We start from the raw sequence: 21,424 nt of genomic DNA on the forward strand, positions 1-21,424 counted from the left end.
CCGACTGTGAGAAAGGTATCCTCACTTCTGGGTTCGATGGCATTCTGTATATTCCTCACTCCGAATGCACGTCTCCACATGAGACCTCTGCAGGAATACCTGGAAGATCAATGGGATCAGCGAACAGGCAACTGGGAAGACCAGATCCAATTGTCTCAACATGCCCTCTGGTGCATCAAATGGTGGTGCAATCTCACCAATCTCCTACGAGGGATCCTGTTTCACAAGGAGATGCCTGTTCAAACTATAGTCACGTATGCTTCTCTCCTAGTAAGGGGAGCCCATAAAGGTCAACTTCAAATCCAGGGCAAATGGTCACACAAGGAATCTACTTAGCACATCAATCTGCTAGAGCTAAGAGCAGTTCACATGGCGTTGAAAGCCTTTCGTCCATCACTCAGCTCCATCTCCCTGCTTGTACAGACGGACAATACAATAACAATGTACTACCTCAACAAGCAGGGAGGCTCGAGGTCCAGACCTTTGTCTCGGGAAGCCCAGACGATCTGGAAGTGGCTTCTGGCCAGAAACTTGACCATAACAGCAACTCACCCCCCAGGTGGTCAAAATGCTCAGGCTGACTCTCTAAGCAGACTCCTCCAGGAAATCCATAAGTTGGGAGGGTATGCCCAGACGTGTTCCCTTGCTCACTTTGCCACTGGATTCAAGCGAGGCTGGCTGAAGAGGGGTGTTACCCCGAAACCGTTCCCAGGATGCTTGTTTCCAGTTCAGGGAAGACCTGGCTTGGCAGTTCGGGCTGGACTGTTCCCATGAGGCACAGGGTCAAGACTGATTTGCATATAGCTGGGTCTAAACTGAGGTGGCGAAGTGAGCTAAAGAACGATGATGGATTCAACCCAGATCTGTGACTGGGGTGAGTGTCTGAAAGTTTAAGCACTCCGTCCATCATCTCCTTGTGATTGCTTTGTACTCTGGAGGTCAACTTGTTCACCACCGCAGAAAACAGCTAATGCCAAAACTTTGGGTCAAGGTACTACCAACCGGGAACGTTGGGAAATGCCGTATGGATCAACTGGTCATGCAGACCTCCAGTTCCTCAAATCCCGACAGTCCTAATCAAGCTGGCATAGTCAAGGACCACAATGATTCTCATAGCTCCAGAGTGGCCATGTCAATCGTGGTTCATGGACCTCCTTCACCGGTCTATCCATCCACATCTCAGGCTTCCTTGCCAATCAGAGCTACAAACGAAGTTCAGAGGCCAGATGGTGCACCCCAAGCTCTCCTCTTTGAATTTGGCAGCATGGCTACTGAGATTGTACAATATGGACACGTGAACTTACCCCAAAGCTGCATGGACATCCTCAAAGAAGCTAGGCGGCCATCTATGCGGTCCTCTTATGCTCATAAATGTAAGAGATTCTGTATTTGGTGCTAATCAAAGCATGAGAATCCTACCTCTTGCCAGAAAGATGTCATCCTTCCATATTTGCTTCATCTGGCATAATCTGGCCTTCAATTTTCTTCCATTAAGGTTCACTTGGCAGCCCTTACTGCCTACAGGAAATGCCCTTCACAAACTTCCTTTTTCAGAATTCCTGTCATTAGAGATTTCCTGGAGCATTTGAAGATGGTTTTTCCTCCCATTAAGAGTCCTTCTCCTCCCTGGGAGCTTAATGTGGTACTTTCTCGTCTTATGTAAGAACTTAAGCCTATACAAAAAATCTTCTCTTCAGCTTCTGTCTTGGAAAACGGCTTACTTGTGGTGGTTACTTCTGTCCGCAGTTAGCGAAATCCAGGCACTATGCTGTAAAGAGCCATACACACTTTTTCACGCATCTAAAGTGCTTATAAGGACTCATCCGAAGTTCCTCCCTAAGGTGGTTTCAGATTTTCATGTTAACCAGACTATTTCCTTGCCTACCTTTTTCCAGAATCCATCTACTCCAGCGGAGAGATCTCTTCATTCCCTAGTTGTTAGACGGGTTTTTTAATTCTATTTAGCTAAGACTAAGGAGCTACGGAGATCTTACCAGTTATTTGTAAACTATGGTTCCTTCCGTACTGGTCTGGCGACTTCTAGGCAGTCCATCTCTAGATGGATTGTTTCCTGCATTCTTCTCTGTTACCAAAAAGCTAATAAATCCTTAGCTAGTAAGCCTAAAGCTCCCTCAACTAGAGGGAAAGCAGCTACTGCGGCCTTACTTTGTAATATTCCCATTGCAGCGATTTGCGAGGCTGCTACCTGGAAATCAGTTCATACTAAACACTACTGCCTAGATTCAGATGCCAAGGCAGATGCTCAAGTAGGGCAGGCTTCCCTCCGGAACCTGTTTGCTTAAATCTACATATCTCTTTCTCTGTCTCTTCCACTGCGTTTTACAGGGATGGACTTGCTAATCTATTCAAGTGCGTTCTCTCGTAGGGGTATTTCCATGATGTCATAAGCAACCCTCCCTCTTCCCCGGTGGAATAGACACAGGGATCCATAACATAGAGTATACATGCTCTTCTCATCTCCCTCAAAAAGAACTGAAGTAACTGTCACTAGCTGTGCATGATGGGATACTGGTGGTCTCTGGGATCTCAAAGGCACAGCTTCTATTTTCAAAGACATATAATGGCAGCCTATTTAGCTATTCTGTCCTTTCCTTTCATCTGTCATGAAAAAAGGGGTATTGTGAAGGAGATTATTCTGTCTTTTTAAGACTATAAACCTACACAAATTTAGTATACTAGCTACCTTTTTTCAATTCTTTGAGGATGCGGCCAATGTAGCTTATGTATTTAGACTGCATTATTGTCTTTCGATCTCTTAAGGGTCTTTGTAGGCCTTCTTGTAGAAAGGCGAAAAATATCTACTTAAGAAGATTTATCGAGGAAAGGGACTGGAGGGGTTTGCGGGATGGAGAGCCTTAGGTAACTATTATCTGGGTGACATATGGAGAGGTACAGCGTCACTATCATTTGAGGACTTACAAATCGAATTCAGGCTTGCACCCTCCCAGGCATTTCCCCATATGTGGCTTATACATGTACTCCATCAACAAATTAAGGCTGGAGAGGCTATTCCGGACTACTCACCCCTGGAGGATCGCTTATTGGCGGACCCCATACCGGACAGGGCAACCTCGACAATATACAAAAAATTAATTCACAATGCGCAGGACCCCTGATACTCCTGCGGACAGTGTGGGAGGCTGATGTGGGTACTCTTGAGGAGGAGGAGTGGACTGATGCGTTTCAGGGGCCCAGAGAAATAGCGATCAGGACTAGATTTAGGCTGATACAATTCAGAATCCTACATCGCACGTACTATCCTCGTACACTTTTGCACAAATGGGGCAAGGTACAATCCGCGGACTGCATGAGGGGATGCCAGGCAGAGGGGGTCATTCTTCCATATACTTTGGGACTGCTTAGTGATCACGAGTTATTGGCAAGGAGTGGCGGCAACAATGTCCAGGGTAATGGGAGTAAAGGTACCGGTGGAGGCCAAGGGTCTCCTACTGATGATTAAGGGTGAGGAAGACGGGCCTAAGCACACGAGAATTTGGCTTGCCCTTGCAGCCGGGGTGGGCAAACGAAACATACAGGGCCGGACTGGCCGTATCGGGCACCGGGCAATCCCCCGGTAGGTCGCACGGGTGGGGGCCGGTTTTGGGGCCCTGGGGGCCGTTTTTGTTACAGGGCCGTTTTAGCAGCATAGCTGCAAAATCGGCCCTGTAACAAAATCGGACGAAAACCGGCCCTGGCAAAGAGCTCGGCGGCACCCCCAGCCCCCAGTGGGTGGGGGGGGGGGGCCTGTCGAGCACTTTGCCAGGGCCGGTTTTGGTTCCCAGTCCGGCCCTGGAAACATAGCATGCAAATGGGGGTTCTGTGTATCCGCCACTGTAGCCGAATGGGAGGCAGATCTTGATTGGTGCTACCAAGCTGAAAAAGTGATATATGATAGCAGGGGATGCACGAACAAATTTGATAAAATATGGTCCCCTGGGCGACGTATAGAAACCTAGAAGGGATCATACCCGGGGGATGAGCCAGGGGATATAGATGCATAGAGGCAATTCCGAGTACGGACTGTCTGTCCCAGTTATGGTCAAAGAGGTGATATCCTGCCGCATGACCTGAGACACACGATCCTGGGCATTATTGATGGGCTGGATGGGTCCAGGAATGACAAATGGTTTTTTACTACAGCAATGGTGGTGGCTAAAAGGGACATAGAGGCCTTATGGAAAAGCCTTGAACCCCCATGTGTCAGGCGCTGGCAGACCGGGGTCGACTGGTGTGCCACGTAAGAAAAAACTCTGTATGAAGCACGTGGGTGTACTAAGAATTATCGGAGTATCTGGGGGAAGTGGTTGAGGGGAATGGTTTAGTCTCAAGGGGAATGTCCTAACACATGCCGTTCTACCATTCATATTCGTGGAATGGGTCGCACAGACCATTGTTTGTACTCCTGGTCTTCGTGGTGTCGTAATGTATGGCTGGTGTCTTTTTGTCAAATCAATAAAAATGTGTTTATCATAAAAAAGAGGTGATATCCTGACGAAATTGGGATGTGATCTAAATGTGGCGCTGTCTTTGAACAATGCTTTGGACAAAAATGTATTGAAATGGTTAATGGTTAATTATGTGTACATGTTGTAGGAAGGTGGAATCTGACTGCATGGTTACCCCCACTTTTTGCCAGGTGTTTTGCTGGTTTTCGACTTAGTTTGACTGGGATCCTGCTAATCAGGACCCCAGTCTATCTGCTTTCTCCCTAAATTGGTTGTTCATGTACTTTAGGTACACTTCAGATTGGATTCTGAGGTACCCTTATAATGCCCTAGTATATGGTATATTATATACCCAGGGCATAGGTACCACAGAGCCCTTTCAGGGGCTGCAGCATGTATTATGCCACCTCTGGGAGACCTTTCAAAATGACACAACAGGTCTGCTACAGCAGCCTGTGTAAGGTGGTGTATGCACCCCTTACTTAGATATAGGTTCACTATATCTATCCATATCACTGCACATATAAACCTATCAGTCACCCCTATGGCAGGCCTTATCAATACTGAAGGCAGGGTGCTGGGTTTTATGTGAGAGGGTGCCCATGCATGAGCAGAGCCCCTCTGCAGCTTTCGGAACCTCTATTCCGTGGTTATTTGTGATGCAGCCTACCATATACTCTTAAGTGCATTATAACCTCGCAGTAAATTCTAACAGCTGCATGGAAACATGTCGTGTTTGGTGTCAAACACCTTGGAATCATACCTCCACACCAGTAACTGGTGTGGGAGGTATGATTTCACCCTACTAGAAGGAGAAATATGACAGCACCGGTACACCCGGTACCAGCTTTGCAAGCTCTGGCATCACAAAATGGGTGCTGACAGACACGAGTCTGCCCTCTTGCTGCTGGACGGCATGGGACGGCTGGACAATAGGTTTCCTGTCACAGGGAGGTGTGACCACCTCCCAGACAGGCTTTAGTGTATTGGGGCAGGGTGGCTGCACTCCGAGAGTGCTTTGATGTCTGCACTGGGGGCACATTTTGTGTCCCTGTGCATAGTCCAGCTCAAACCGATTGCAGGGGCTATCAGCCCCTGCTCTGGCGCGAAGCTGGACAAAGGACATGGGTGTAGCCACCCTTCTGTTCTGACCCTCCCATAGGTGGGTCCCTAGAGTTTGTCCCACCCCTTCTTTGGGTATAAAGTAGAAACCCCTGGCTACAGGACTTTAGATTTACCTAGACGAAACTCTGCTACAGAATCCCAGAACTTCAACTATCTACCCGAAGTTGGATGACCGAAGAATCTCCCTTGGAGTAAAGGAATTACTCCCCTGCAAGGCAGGCACCAAAGACGCATATGTCCGGTTTGCAACTACGCAGCTCCTGAAGGACTCCGAAGATTTTGCAACACAGGAGGTGGGTTTCCTAGATTCCCCGAGGCCGATCCGTGCTCTCAGCAAACCTGAGATCCAAAGCCCACATTTGCAGCAGCATATGCTTTTTTGCGATCCCTGAGGCTGTGCTTTGGACTACTTGTAGTACAGACCCCGAGCAGTGATTCCACCGAAGATTACTGGCCTACACTCCACGAGTGTCCCGTGGGCTGGTATTTAGTGATTCCTCTCGAGGTCCTTTCGCAATCCCTTGTCCGTCGACTTGTGGGTCCCTGAGAAGGGTACTTTTACTTTTAGTGGGCTTACCTGGTTGCTCCAGACGTGCTCTGACTCTCCATCGCTTGGGGAGTTCACAGGACCTTGCTGGTCCACACCGAAGCCTTTTTACTCTCACTGCGTGGGTTGCCGTTGCCAAGGCTTGTTGGTCTCCAATCCGTATACCGACCCCCCAGCACTCGACATCCTTCGTGGGACAGCTCGCCTGCGGACTTTGGTCGTAGTCGACGTCTCCTGGTGCCCATGGCAGTGGAGTCAAGCTTCACCTCTTCTCACCTGAAACACCCGACATTGGTGGGCATTGTTCTACCGTGCCCCTAGTCCCCCTGAAGTGACCCAGACTCTGTCCTCTCTGCTTTGAGGTTCTTCACATCTCCGATTCAGGCTTGGATCACACCAGACACATTTTCTCTTCACAGCAGCAGCACTCTGCAGCATCTCGCCATAGAAAATGACGAAGATTCCTGACACCATTTGACACCTATGCACCCGGCTTCCCTGGGTTATGTAAAACGAGTACTCCGGTGCTCACATGGGTGCTGGCCTTAGAACGTTCTAAGTTTGAAAGGGTTTGCTCAAAGTCCTCTCCTAAGTGTCCTTGATCTTTAAAATTCCAACCGCGACTTTCCCATAGGATTGTACGGAGCTCGTGGCTGTGTTCTCACACTACATGCGTCCTCCGTGGGTCCCCTGTGTCACAACCTTGGGTGGTTCCTTGGGGTCCCAGCGATTCTACGTGCTCTAGGCAATGTGTCTAGTCAAGTAGTGGTTCTTATACCATTTTCTTAGTATATGGTTTGGTCCCCCCCTGGGGCCCATTGTATATTGTGCTATTTACTGTCGTTCTAGTGATTTAATATTGTGTATCTTGTTCTTTAATCTCATAAAGAGATTAGAGAGTGTTTAGAAATAAATACATATATTTTATATATACCTTGTGTGGTTCTCCTTTCATTTGGTCATTCAAGAGGTCATAATCTGGTAAACCAAGCTGCTTTACATTCCTTCGAGACTTAGCCTGAAGGCTGCTCTTTATAAGCTACCACTAGGATAGCTTTCAGTAAAGGTTGTCTTTAACCTAATCATCAATAAGGGTTGTTTGGACTGGTACAAGGTGCCCACTATAACTAGTGGACAGCATATACCAGGCCAACTTCTCACACATGTAATGCATTATATGAGATTTTGTGAGCCTGTTTAATTAATTAAAAACATTTTTTTTAAAAAATATGTATCAAAAGAAGTGCTCTGGGGTCCCCGCACATGGGCGGAACTTTTCAAGTGCTTATGACTTATCATGGAAATACCCCTACGAGAGAACAGGAGTTACAGGTAAGAAACCATTCCTTCTGGGAGTGCGGAGAGCAGTCGGCAGTGCTTCATCACAGATATATTCTTGAAAGACAGTGAAGTCTGGAGTGTTTTCACATGGATATGTTTAAGGAGCACAGAGAGCAGTGTGCAGTGTTGTATCAGGGATATGTTTATTGAGCACAGAGAGTGGTGTCCTACCAAGAATATGTTGGATGGAGAGCAGTGTTGTATCAGATATGTTCATGAAGAGCATTGTACAGCGTTGTATCTAATATGTTCATGGAAGCCGGAGAGCAGTGTGTAGCGTTATATCAGATATGTTCATGGAGGCCGGAGAGCAGTGTGCAGCGTTATATCAGATATGTTCATGGAGGCCGGAGAGCAGTGTGCAGCGTTGTATCAGATATGTTCATGGAGGCCGGAGAGCAGTGTGCAGCGTTGTATCAGATATGTTCATGGAGGCCGGAGAGCAGTGTGCAGCGTTGTATCAGATATGTTTATGGAGGCTGGAGAGCAGTGTGCAACGTTACATCAGATATGTTTATGGAGGCCGGAGAGCAGTGTGCAGCGTTGTATCAGATATGTTTATGGAGGCCGGAGAGCAGTGTGCAGCGTTATATCAGATATGTTCATGGAGGCCGGAGAGCAGTGTGCAGCGTTGTATCAGATATGTTCATGAAGGCCGGAGAGCAGTGTGCAGCGTTGTATCAGATATGTTTATGGAGGCCGGAGAGCAGTGTGCAGCGTTATATCAGATATGTTCATGGAGGCCGGAGAGCAGTGTGCAGCGTTGTATCAGATATGTTCATGGAGGCCGGAGAGCAGTGTGCAGCGTTATATCAGATATGTTCATGGAGGCCGGAGAGCAGTGTGCAGCGTTGTATCAGATATGTTCATGGAGGCCGGAGAGCAGTGTGCAGCGTTGTATCAGATATGTTCATGGAAGCCGGAGAGCAGTGTGCAGCGTTGTATCAGATATGTTTATGGAGGCCGGAGAGCAGTGTGCAGCGTTATATCAGATATGTTCATGGAGGCCGGAGAGCAGTGTGCAGCGTTGTATCAGATATGTTCATGGAGGACTGAGAGCAGTGTGCAGCGTTGTATCTGATATGTTATGGGAGGGCGGAGAGCAGTGTACAGCGTTGTATCAGATATGTTCATGGAGGACTGAGAGCAGTGTGCAGCATTGTATCTGATATGTTATGGGAGGGCGGAGAGCAGTGTACAGCGTTGTATCAGATATGTTCATGGAGGCCGGAGAGCAGTGTGCAGCGTTATATCAGATATGTTCATGGAGGCCGGAGAGCAGTGTGCAGCGTTATATCAGATATGTTCATGGAGGCCGGAGAGCAGTGTGCAGCGTTATATCAGATATGTTCTTGGAGGCCGGAGAGCAGTGTGCAGCGTTGTATCAGATATGTTCATGGAGGCCGGAGAGCAGTGTGCAGCGTTGTATCAGATACGTTCATGGAAGCCGGAGAGCAGTGTGCAGCATTGTATCTGATATGTTATGGGAGGGCGGAGAGCAGTGTACAGCGTTGTATCAGATATGTTCATGGAGGGCGGAGATCAGTGTGCAGCATTATATCAGATATGTTCATGGAGGGCGGAGATCAGTGTGCAGCGTTATATCAGATATGTTCATGAAGGCCGGAGAGCAGTGTGCAGCGTTGTATCAGATATGTTCATGGAGGGCGGAGATCAGTGTGCAGCGTTGTTTCAGATATGTTCATGGAGGGCGGAGAGCAGTGTGTAGCGTTGTATCAGATATGTTCATGGAGGCCGGAGAGCAGTGTGCAGCGTTGTATCAGATATGTTCATGGAGGCCGTAGAGCAGTGTGCAGCGTTGTATCAGATATGTTCATGGAGGGCGGAGATCAGTGTGCAGCGTTATATCAGATATGTTCATGGAAGCCGGAGAGCAGTGTACAGCGTTGTATCAGATATGTTCATGGAGGGCGGAGATCAGTGTGCAGCGTTGTTTCAGATATGTTCATGGAGGCCGGAGAGCAGTGTGCAGCGTTATATCAGATATGTTCATGGAAGCCGGAGAGCAGTGTGCAGCGTTGTATCAGATATGTTCATGGAGGGCGGAGAGCAGTGTGCAGCGTTGTATCAGATACGTTCATGGAGGGCGGAGAGCAGTGTGCAGCGTTATATCAGATATGTTCATGGAAGCCGGAGAGCAGTGTACAGCGTTGTATCAGATATGTTGATGGAGGGCGGAGATCAGTGTGCAGCGTTGTTTCAGATATGTTCATGGAGGCCGGAGAGCAGTGTGCAGCGTTATATCAGATATGTTCATGGAAGCCGGAGAGCAGTGTGCAGCGTTGTATCAGATATGTTCATGGAGGGCGGAGAGCATTGTGCAGCGTTGTATCGGATACGTTCATGGAGGGCGGAGAGCAGTGTGCAGCGTTGTATCAGATATGTTCATGGAGGGCGGAGAGCAGTGTGCAGCGTTGTTTCAGATATGTTCATGGAGGGCAGAGAGCAGTGTGCAGCGTTGTATCAGATATGTTCATGGAGGGCGGAGAGCAGTGTGCAGCGTTGTATCAGATACGTTCATGGAGGGCGGAGAGCAGTGTGCAGCGTTGTATCCGATATGTTCATGGAGGGCAGAGAGCAGTGTGCAGCGTTGTATCAGATATGTTCATGGAGGGCGGAGAGCAGTGTGCAGCGTTGTATCCGATATGTTCATGGAGGGCGGAGAGCAGTGTGCAGCGTTGTATCAGATACGTTCATGGAGGGCGGAGAGCAGTGTGCAGCGTTATATCAGATATGTTCATGGAGGGCGGAGAGCAGTGTGCAGCGTTGTATCCGATATGTTAATGAAGGGCAGAGAGCAGTGTGCAGCGTCATGTCCATGATATGTGGAGTGCTTCTGTTGGGCGATAGCTAGTGGTCATCCACAAACCTCAGCAGCTGCTTTTACGGGAGCCTGAATTGCATTGGGAGTGACACCAGAAATCAAAACTTTGGGTACAAGACAATCTGTTGTGTCTGTTTTATTCATTATTTCCAGGTGCTCTTGTTTCTCTAGAAACGGTAGGTTTTGGAACGAGTCTTTCATAATTTTAGACACTATTGTTGCTCCAGAAGGGTTAGGGTTTGGAACCAAGCTTATTTTTATTCATTTAGTCAGTGTGCACTCATTGCTCTTGAAGGGATAGATTCTGAAGCTAAGCTTACATTTATGCTTAGAGGCACTCTTGTGCTAGAGAGGATAGGTTTTGGAGCAAAGATTTTATTTATTCGAGGTGCTCTTGTTTCTCTAGAAGGGTTAGGTTTGGGGGTAAGGCTTACATTTATTCATTCGTGTTTCTCTAGAAAGGGTGGATTTTAGGGTAAGGCTTAAATTCATTCATTCATCTGAGGAGCTCTTGTTTCTCTAGAAGGGGTAGTAGGTTTTATGGTGAGGCTTAGATTCATTCATTCATTCATTTGAGGCGCTCTTGTTTCTCTAGAAGGGATTGGTTTTTGGGTAAGGCTTACGTTCATTCATTCACCCGAGGCGTTCTTGTCTCTCTAGAAGAGAGAGGCTTTAGGGTGAGGCTTACATTCTTTCATCTGAGGAGCTCTTGTTTCTCTAGAAGGGATTGGTTTTTAGGGTGAGGCTTACGTTCATTCATCTGAGGCTCTCTTCTTTTTCTAGAAAGGATGGGTTTTGAAGTGAGGCTTACATTCATTCATTTATCTGAGGTCCTCTCGTTGCTCTAGCAGGTGCAAGGGTAGGTTTTAGACTGAGTCTTACACTTTCATTCATTGGCTCGTTTTGTGGTTCCCTTACTAAAATAGGTGTCACTTGATCTGAATGTTGCAAACAACCGCCTGCCAGATGTGCATTAAACACACTTCCCTTTGGTAAAATCCTGAACTATTAACAGTATACAAAGACTTGATCTCATAATCCGGTCTATTCAGTATGTTTCTAATCTTAACTCTGCCACGTGGCTCTTTCTCCCGTGTTCAGTATGGGGCTGGCGACTGTTGAAGTAGCTATCCGACAGATACTCCTGAGGCGGAAGCCGGGAGCACGAACCTTGTGTAAATTGATTTTAAAAATATTTGAATGTCACCTTATTTCCTGTATTTTTAACTCACTCACCTTCTGCTCCTTGAACTGCTGCTTGCAGACCTCACTTGCCCAAACCACCCGTGCAGCGGATTTAGCGTTGCCACGGCTGTTGGTACCGGGACACTCTTGGCGCCATTTCCGGCGCTTGCCGCGGACACGCCCCTTTTCGAGGCCACGCCCTCCTTCTAGCCCTTAAAAGGCGCTGAATAACGAGCGCCAGGCAGATCGACAGATACTCCTGAGGCGGAAGCCGGGAGCACGAACCTTGTGTAAATTGATTTTAAAAATATTTGAATGTCACCTTATTTCCTGTATTTTTAACTCACTCACCTTCTGCTCCTTGAACTGCTGCTTGCAGACCTCACTTGCCCAGACCACCCGTGCAGCGGATTTAGCGTTGCCACGGCTGTTGGTACCGGGACACTCTTGGCGCCATTTCCGGCGCTTGCCGCGGACACGCCCTTTTTCGAGGCCACGCCCTCCTTCTAGCCCTTAAAAGTCGCTGAATAACGAGCGCCAGGCAGATCGACAAATACTCCTGAGGCGGAAGCCGGGAGCACGAACCTTGTGTAAATTGATTTTAAAAATATTTGAATGTCACCTTATTTCCTGTATTTTTAACTCACTCACCTTCTGCTCCTTGAACTGCTGCTTGCAGACCTCACTTGCCCAGACCACCCGTGCAGCGGATTTAGCGTTGCCACGGCTGTTGGTACCGGGACACTCTTGGCGCCATTTCCGGCGCTTGCCGCGGACACGCCCTTTTTCGAGGCCACGCCCTCCTTCTAGCCCTTAAAAGGCGCTGAATAACGAGCGCCAGGCAGATCGACAGATACTCCTGAGGCGGAAGCCGGGAGCACGAACCTTGTGTAAATTGATTTTAAAAATATTTGAATGTCACCTTATTTCCTGTATTTTTAACTCACTCACCTTCTGCTCCTTGAACTGCTGCTTGCAGACCTCACTTGCCCAGACCACCCGTGCAGCGGATTTAGCGTTGCCACGGCTGTTGGTACCGGGACACTCTTGGCGCCATTTCCGGCGCTTGCCGCGGACACGCCCTTTTTCGAGGCCACGCCCTCCTTCTAGCCCTTAAAAGGCGCTGAATAACGAGCGCCAGGCAGATCGACAGATACTCCTGAGGCGGAAGCCGGGAGCACGAACCTTGTGTAAATTGATTTTAAAAATATTTGAATGTCACCTTATTTCCTGTATTTTTAACTCACTCACCCTCTGCTCCTTGAACTGCTGCTTGCAGACCTCACTTGCCCAGACCACCCGTGCAGCGGATTTAGCGTTGCCACGGCTGTTGGTACCGGGACACTCTTGGCGCCATTTCCGGCGCTTTCCGCGGACACGCCCTTTTTCGAGGCCACGCCCTCCTTCTAGCCCTTAAAAGGCGCTGAATAACGAGCGCCAGGCAGATCGACAGATACTCCTGAGGCGGAAGCCGGGAGCACGAACCTTGTGTAAATTGATTTTAAAAATATTTGAATGTCACCTTATTTCCTGTATTTTTAACTCACTCACCTTCTGCTCCTTGAACTGCTGCTTGCAGACCTCACTTGCCCAGACCACCCGTGCAGCGGATTTAGCGTTGCCACGGCTGTTGGTACCGGGGCACTCTTGGCGCCATTTCCGGCGCTTGCCGCGGACACGCCCCTTTTCGAGGCCACGCCCACCCCCTCTTACAGATCCATAAAGCATGTGTAGATTTCGGACGCGCAGCGGACGTGCGCAGCGGGCGCGTCGATTGCGCGCCGAAGGCACGCCTAAGGCAAGCCCGTCTGCGCCCGTTCGCGGCCGACCGGGACTAGGGACATGTCACTCTGCTCAAATCATCACCTACTCCTCCTCACAACTCCACAGTCTTCATGGCCCCTGGCCTCTCTCCGCTTCCACTTGCTCTCTCATATCCTCGCATGACCTGTCCCCCTCTCCCTCATCTCCCAACCCTTTTGCTCCCCCCACTCCTTCTCACCCTCTCAGAGAAGACGCCAGCCCAGTCTCACTTAGAACCCTTATTGCTTATTATCTCAACACTCAGTCAGCAGTGGCCCACTCACACGAACTGTCAGTACTGCTAGACCTCCACGCACCTGATCTCCTCTTCCTAACAGAGACTTGGTTCAGTGAGGACTCTCTCCCTACCTTACTGGCCACCCTTCCCGCTCCATATTATGCTCTTCGAGCAGACCGTTCCAATGGTAGGAATGGGGGCGGCGTAGCGGTCATCGCCCGGACCGACCTTCCCTTTCAATGTCTACCTCTGCCAGATATTGCTACAACAGAGTACCTTGCTATCCGCACTACCTCTACTACTCCCCCTCTCACTTGTGTTCTCACTTACCGCCCCCCTCAATCACCCTTATCTTTTTTGCCTGACTTTCAGGAGGTACTTTCCACACTGACGGTCAATAACTCTTCCATCCTATTACTGGGAGATTTTAACTTTTGGCCTTCAGACCCAGCGGAATGTCCGTCCTCCAGAGAATTTTCAGATACACTTCAAACCCTCAATTTCGTATCACATGTTCACTCTCCTACTCACGTCAAAGGACACATCCTGGATCAGATTTGGTCCTTGAACTGTCCGGTAGACTCTCTGTCCATCTTGCCATGCACCTGGTCCGACCATCATCTGATCTCGTTTACCCTTCCCCTCAATCCCACTATCAGGCCCCCGCTTCCAAAGAATGTTTGGGTCCGCTCATGGAGCCGAGTGGACCCGGAGAATCTATCTACATTATTAGCCTCCTCCTACCCTACCTTACAAGGCCTTTCCACTCATTCCCAGGCCGTTGCCATTGAACACTGGCTCTCCTCTAGCTGTGATTCCATCGCCCCGCTGAAGCGGGTGACCTCTAAACGGGAGAAAGACGCCAACTTGTGGTTTAACGAGAATCTTAAAACCACCAAACTTGCAGTACGCCGTGCCGAGCGTGCCTGGAGGAGGAACTATTCTCCCTCACTCAGAGCTGAGTTTACCACTCTTCTAGCTCAATATAAGAAGGCCATCTTGGTCACAAAAACGGCTTATTTCTCATCTAAGATTCTTGCAGCTGAAAATCAACCGAGGGAAATCTTCTCGATTGTCCACAATCTGGCGTTTTCCGACAGGACATCTCTCAAGCCTTCCCCTTCCCAGGACCTCTGTCAATCTTTAAATAATTTCTTTATCGAAAAGATTGCTACTATTAAAGCCAACATCCCCTCGCCCCCCCCGACTTTTGTTGACCTTCAGCATCCTCCACCTAACGGCAAATTTGACACCTTTCCTCCCTTCACTAAATATTCCTTGACTTCAATAATTCCTCTTGTCAAATCTGGATCCCCATTGGACATTTGCCCTGCGCATATCCTTGGCCTCATTTATACATCCTGTCCAGACCCCCCCCTTCACTTCCTTAACAGTTTCCTTTCCCAGGGGGTTGTTGCCACACCACTGAAAGCCGCTGTCATTGTCCCCATTCTAAAAAAACCTGGCGCAGACCCTTCAATCCCCGCCAACTACCGCCCTATTTCCCTCCTACCATTTCTGGCTAAAGTGCTCGAACGACATGTCACCAGGTCCCTGAGCACCTTTGTGGAGGAGTATGGGATTCTGGCTCCCCGCCAGGCTGGCTTCCGCCCCGCACACTCTACGGAGTCCGTAGTTCTCTCGGTCCTAGACAACCTCAGGGAAGGAATGGATACCAACCAGGCCCAGGCCTTGGTTCTACTCGATCTCTCAGCCGCCTTTGACAAGGTTGACCATACCATCTTACTCTCCCGTGTCAGGGCGGCGGGGATCGGGGGTACCGCTCTGGTATGGCTATCCTCCTTCCTGAGGGACCGCACCCAGGCAGTTCGCCTGGGTGTCTTTTCTGCGGACTTCCGGAAAGTTCAGTGCGGGGTTCCCCAAGGTTCCTCCCTTTCACCCCTCCTGTTTAACTTTTATATTGCCCCTCTTATTTTCTCACTACAGCAAATGGATGTCAGCATATACAATTATGCGGACGACCTTCAACTTGTTTTCAATCTGTCTTCTTCCCCTGCTTCCATCTCTAACTTTCAGTCTATCATGACTTTCATCCAGGACTGGATGAACTACAACCACCTGAAACTTAACCCAGATAAGACCGAGCTGGTGTTGACAGGTGGTAGCACCAGTCCCTGGTCTTCACTTTTCTGGCCTTCCTCACTAGGCTCATCCCCGGTCCCCTCTACCTCAGTTAAAACTTTAGGTATCAAACTTAACTCTCAGCTCACTCTTCACTCCCAGGTTAGTTCTGTGGTGTCCTCCTCTTTCCTGTCACTACGCACCATCCGCAGGGTATCCCGCTTTTTTACCTTCGATGCCCTGAAAATGATCATTTTGGCGATGGTCATCTCCCGCCTGGATTATGGCAACGCCCTATATGCGGGTATTCCTGCATATAGTCTACGGCGTTTGCAGTTGATCCAGAACCAGGCGGCACGGCTGATATTCAATATTCCGAAATTCCACCACGTAACACCCCTCCTCAAATCCCTACACTGGCTTCCCATCCGTGAACGCGTCCAGTTTAAGCTCGCCTCTATCACCTTTCAAGCACGACTGGGCGCAGCCCCGGCCTTTATTACATCTGAGATTGTTCCCTATGTTCCTACCAGGGAACTGCGCTCCTCCACGCAATCCCTGCTGTCAGCCCCCCGTTTTCGGAGAAAGAAATGGGGAGGATCAAAGTTTGCAACCCATGCCCCACTCCTGTGGAATTCCCTTCCTTTTGAGCTCAGATCTCTAACTCTGTACCCTCAATTTCGGAAGAAACTTAAGGCCTATTTTTTTGCCAAATGTTTCAACTAGACCACTTTTTTCTCTCCTTTCTATTCTGCTTTCCTTCTCCTACTCTGAGAATCTGTCTGTTGCAGCGCCATGAAACCGCCGGTGAAAGTGCGCTATACAAATACTTTAAACTCAAACTCAAACTCTATCCCTGGGTCCCTTCTGTCTGCCAAGTGACAACCTTTACAGAACTATCCCCAAGCCCTAATGTTTCAACATAATGAAGTGAAGACTTCACTGCTCATAACCTCTGGGAACTGCGATGAAGAATCCTTGAGAAATGTGTCAAGTCACTCCAAGAGTTACGTGTTTTATCCAGAAAAAAATACCTCATTGTGGTAGAATTCAGTCAATCAAACAATCAGTTACAACAAAATGGTCGCACACTGCTGACCTACCTGCGTGTTACCCCAAAGAACTATGGTCCCTGTAGTTTAGCGTCGGCGGATACACCTATGCTCGTGTCGTGAGTGCAAGTGTGAATAGCGTTAGCCATCCCTGGACACATGATTCGAGGTAGTTGCCTCTCGTCAGCAGGGAGTAGGAAAGAGTGTAGGGTACACGCTTGGTAGGTGTAGCAATGTGCGACCAATTAGGTTTAACTTTATATTCAGACTCCCTTGAGCCGGTGGAGTCGGCGGGCTCTTGGTTACGCACCTGCGCTCTACGAGAGGTATTTACCTGATAACGATTTTAGCAGCTTACACAGCAACCCCACATACTTTTTCCTACTCCCTGCTGACGAGAGGCAACTACCTCGAAACACGTGTCCAGGGATGGCACACGCCACTCATACTTGCATTCATGACTCGGGCATAGGCGTATCCGCCGACGCTGACCTCAGGGACCACTTTAATTGGGGGAACACGCTTGGTAGGTGTAGCAGTGTGCGACCAATTAGGTTTAACTTTATATTCAGGCTCCCTTGAGCCGGTGGAGTCGACGGGCTCTTGGTTACGCACCTGCGCGCTACGAGAGGTATTTACCTGATAACGATTTTAGCAGCTTACACAGCAACCCCACATACTTTTTCCTACTCCCTGCTGACGAGAGGCAACTACCTCGAAACACGTGTCCAGGGATGGCACACGCCACTCATACTTGCATTCATGACTCGGGCATAGGCGTATCCGCCGACGCTGACCTCAGGGACCACTTTCATTGGGGGAACACGCTTGGTAGGTGTAGCAGTGTGCGACCAATTAGGTTTAACTTTATATTCAGGCTCCCTTGAGCCGGTGGAGTCGACGGGCTCTTGGTTACGCACCTGCGCGCTACGAGAGGTATTTACCTGATAACGATTTTAGCAGCTTACACAGCAACCCCACATACTTTTTCCTACTCCCTGCTGACGAGAGGCAACTACCTCGAAACACGTGTCCAGGGATGGCACACGCCACTCATACTTGCATTCATGACTCGGGCATAGGTGTATCCGCCGACGCTGACCTCAGGGACCACTTTCATTGGGGGAACACGCTTGGTAGGTGTAGCAGTGTGCGACCAATTAGGTTTAATCAAACAATCAGTATTTGTAAATCGCAACACTGTCAACGCTGGGGGTATCTAGGCACTGAGGGTGTCATGTCTCCGTCAAAACGTCAGGTATTGAGTTTCTTTCTGAAGTCCGTCAAGGAGGGGAGGTTATTGAAGGTCTTTGCAGCGATTTAGGAGAAGCAGTGGCCTCTGCTGCAGCAGCGTTGGACGTGGGGGGGGGGGGGAGGGTCTGTGCAAGGGCTAGAGAAGCGACGGTGTCTTGAGGGCTAATGGAATACATGACAGTGGTTGATGTAGGACGGTCCTTGGTCGTGGAGGGCCTTGTAGGCGTGTGTGAGGATCTTGAACTGGCATCTTTTCTGGATTGGGAGCCAGTGGAGCTGTCTGAGGTGTAGAATGATGTGGGTCTTTTCAGGGAGGTCCAGGATGACTCTGGCTGCCGCGTTCTGTATGGAATGTGTGGGGATTCTGGCATAGAGAGCGTTGCCGTAGTCAAAGTGGCTGGTGACAATGGCCTTCGGGACAGTCTTTCTGGTGCTGATTGGCATCTGAAAATCCTGCAGAGCATGCAAAGGGTGTAGAAGCAGGAGGAGGCGACGGCGTTGACTTATCGTTGCATGGTCAGTTGTCTATCATCGATGAGGCCGAGGTTGTGAGCATGGTCAGTCGGTGTGGGTGCAGGTCTGAGTTCTGCAGGCCACCAGCTGTGGTCTCAGTGGAATGCAAAGCTTTGCTAAATAAAAAGTATTGATTACGCTGTATTAGGGTTATAGTAAATCGAGGTTTGGTCTATGCTTTATTGATTTGGGTGACTGTCATCAAATGTATTCTCTAATTAATTTGCTGGTCCTCTGCTTGGAGGTGGTTTCTCAGTTTTAACCTGTTAATCAGCCACTGCAGGCATAGAGAGGGATTTGTAGTCATTAGTACAGCATACACACAAAGTGGTCATCACAGACTGCAAAAGGCCTAGAACGTGCAAGAATACCTTACAATACTGTTAACACAACAGTGTAAGTTCAGTGTAACTCAACAGATCAGTCTAAAAGGCGCGTACCAATCAAACATAGACACGTAATATGACTCGCATTTTACATGTCTATGTTTGATTGGTAAGGGCCTTTTGGACTATACTACCCCCTTTTATTCTCAACCCATTGGTGTCCCATTTTGTCTAATATCTGAATCATAGGGTAAGATAGGTCACTGATTCTGGTGCAGGAGGCACTTAGTAGGGTCTTCTTGGAACAGTGATCCTAGCTTTGTGCGCTTTAGTTATTTATAATGAAAAGGCAAAGCTCAAACAGTCAAATTTGCTCCATTGTCTTGCAGAGCACCCTAATTTCTTTTAAAACTGGTGCTCTTCCATACAGTTATTAAAACAACCTGCTGGTTGGCGCATGCCAAGCGGAGACAAGATGCACTGTTGTGATTGTGGTGGTAGAAGGGTTTGTTGTAAGATGTGTAGATGCCAAGATACAATTGAAGTGGGGCTTCTCTGTTGGTCTAAGGACTTTGAAGACTCATCACCTGCTCTGTTTTCACCTCCAGAATCCCTGTCCGCCATGTTGAACAATCTGCAGACACTGAGCGCAGCTATCATCAATGAGGAAGAGGAGGCACCATCTGAGGATGAACAGGACTAGAGATGCTATTGTTGACCGCATGATCCTGTTGTCATTTAGAGAAGAGATCACCGTCCATCCTGAGAGGGAAGCTTTGGACAGGGACTGGACAATCGCCCTTCCTCTCTCTGTGGTATAGACGGTGGATGTTGGTCATCTGCATCACTTCCATCTGGTTGCTTAAAGCTCCCCTTTTGTTTGCAGAACTCATGCTTCAAGGTTGGACTTAATTTATGCACTAATTGAAAAACATTGTTTTTTATACATTCTATTAAAGTGCCTTATAAACTTTGGACAGTTGTCGTCTTGCCCATTATAAGTACTTAACTCCTCAAAACGAGCAGCTCTTCGTAAGTCTCTAACTTCTCTTGCAGAATGAATTGCCCCAGTGGACGTGACCTTCAATGTTGGGTGGTACGTACTGATGCTTGGACTCAGAGTAGACCTGACACATGCTTTCTAATAGGACCACAGATGAGAGAAATGTTCCTTTTTAGTACCCTACAGCAAACTCATTACAGGAGAATCTTGAAAGAGAGAACCTAGTTTGAGAGGGCAGAGGCTTGTTTATAAGTTTCTTATTTCAACCCATACCCCTTCGTGGTAGGGGCTGATCTGACTTTCCATTGAATCTTCATGGGATTATTTTAATAGGAAAGCTCCTGGCCGCCAGCAAGCACCTAAGATGGGCGAAATAACAAAGACTAACACAGCCAGGATGGGACACAAGCATCATGTGTTGTAGTGTCCTGGAACATCTGACACTTTAGGAAGTAGTGTGTGCTAAGTACAGCTTTGTCCAACCAAACCATCAAGGGCTAATCACACAGCACTTCCACTTTGCGTGATGGCCTGAGGCGCATATATATATTTTTGCATTCTCCTATAAGAAAAACACATCTACTGGAGAAACGTCATAGTATCTCTTCCAGTCCACCTACACTTGACTTCATGTATTTGATTTAACTTAGAACAAAACTACTATATAAAGCAGCGAAGCTCCGGCTAAATCTGCTACCTCTCTGTCTCGAATGGATACTCAAATGCTTCCTTGCATGGAGGACCTCTTCAGTTAGTCAGATCTTTTCAGCACCAGTCCAGAGAATGTAGCGAAGCAGAAATGTATGCCTCCGCTGAAACTCTAAGCGCCTCCTGGAGCTGGATTCTTTTTGGACAGCTCGAGCACTAAGCTGAAAGCGAGAAACCTGGCACCCGTTCCTTCAGGCATGGGCTTGCTCGAGATGCTTCCAATGCAGCTTTCTTGTATCTTGGTGCCTGCTATCCGGTGCCCGAGGCTGTGGTGGCTGTCACCCCAGTGCTAGCTGTTGTTGTACATATTCTCCAAGGCACCATTGGTCACAATGCCAGATCCACTATGCCCGCAGCCTGTCGTGCACCAGCCCAACATTGGTCTTTGCTTGTGTTTTATTCTTTTGGATTGAGTCCTTTGACATTTGAGCTGATCCAGCTTTCACGTCAACTCAGCATAAGAAATAGAGGGGAACCGGCTCAAAACTGACGCAGACATTATCCATGCCAGTATCAACTAACCCAATGATGTGCACTCAATGAGAGGATATTTTCTTCTCCATCATAATAAACATACTTAGAGTGCCATCCATTAAGACCTTACCCCACCCAGATTCCTTGGCTGTAGAGTAAGAGAATCTATGACTTGGGGCTGTCTAAGTTTCCTCACCAAAAGGCTTGCCTCTTATGGGTTCCCAAGTCCTCAAGCAGGTACAGGATCCTCAGAAGAATCAATCTTCTGAGTCTGCGAGTTCATAGTTTGAGCAATATATCCAAAGCTTCAAAAGAAGACGCTGTCTGTGGGAGCCTTCCCAACTGAGTCTGTTTTGGGGATGTCCACCTCCCTAAAGGGGAAGGCTTGTCCCCTCACATGGACATGGAGGCTGAAGATCTAAGAGCCTGGTGGCCTTTTCCTATCATTTACCAAGGCCAGGG

The 21,424-nt window shown here is 48.5% G+C and overlaps 1 pseudogene across 1 annotated transcript in view; it reads left to right on the forward strand.

The window, feature by feature from the left end:
* LOC146869040 (coiled-coil alpha-helical rod protein 1-like) overlaps positions 1-19,752 on the forward strand; it is a 206,051-nt pseudogene extending 186,299 nt beyond the window's left edge. Inside the window, exon 17 of the transcript XR_014971950.1 lies at positions 19,386-19,752. The product of XR_014971950.1 is annotated as a coiled-coil alpha-helical rod protein 1-like (transcript). The remainder of the gene's footprint in view (positions 1-19,385) is intronic.
* Positions 19,753-21,424: the final 1,672 nt, after the last annotated feature.

Source organism: Triturus cristatus, chromosome 1_1 (genome assembly GCF_964204655.1).
Source record: "Triturus cristatus chromosome 1_1, aTriCri1.1, whole genome shotgun sequence".
In the NCBI taxonomy this organism is placed as follows: Eukaryota; Metazoa; Chordata; class Amphibia; order Caudata; family Salamandridae; genus Triturus; species Triturus cristatus.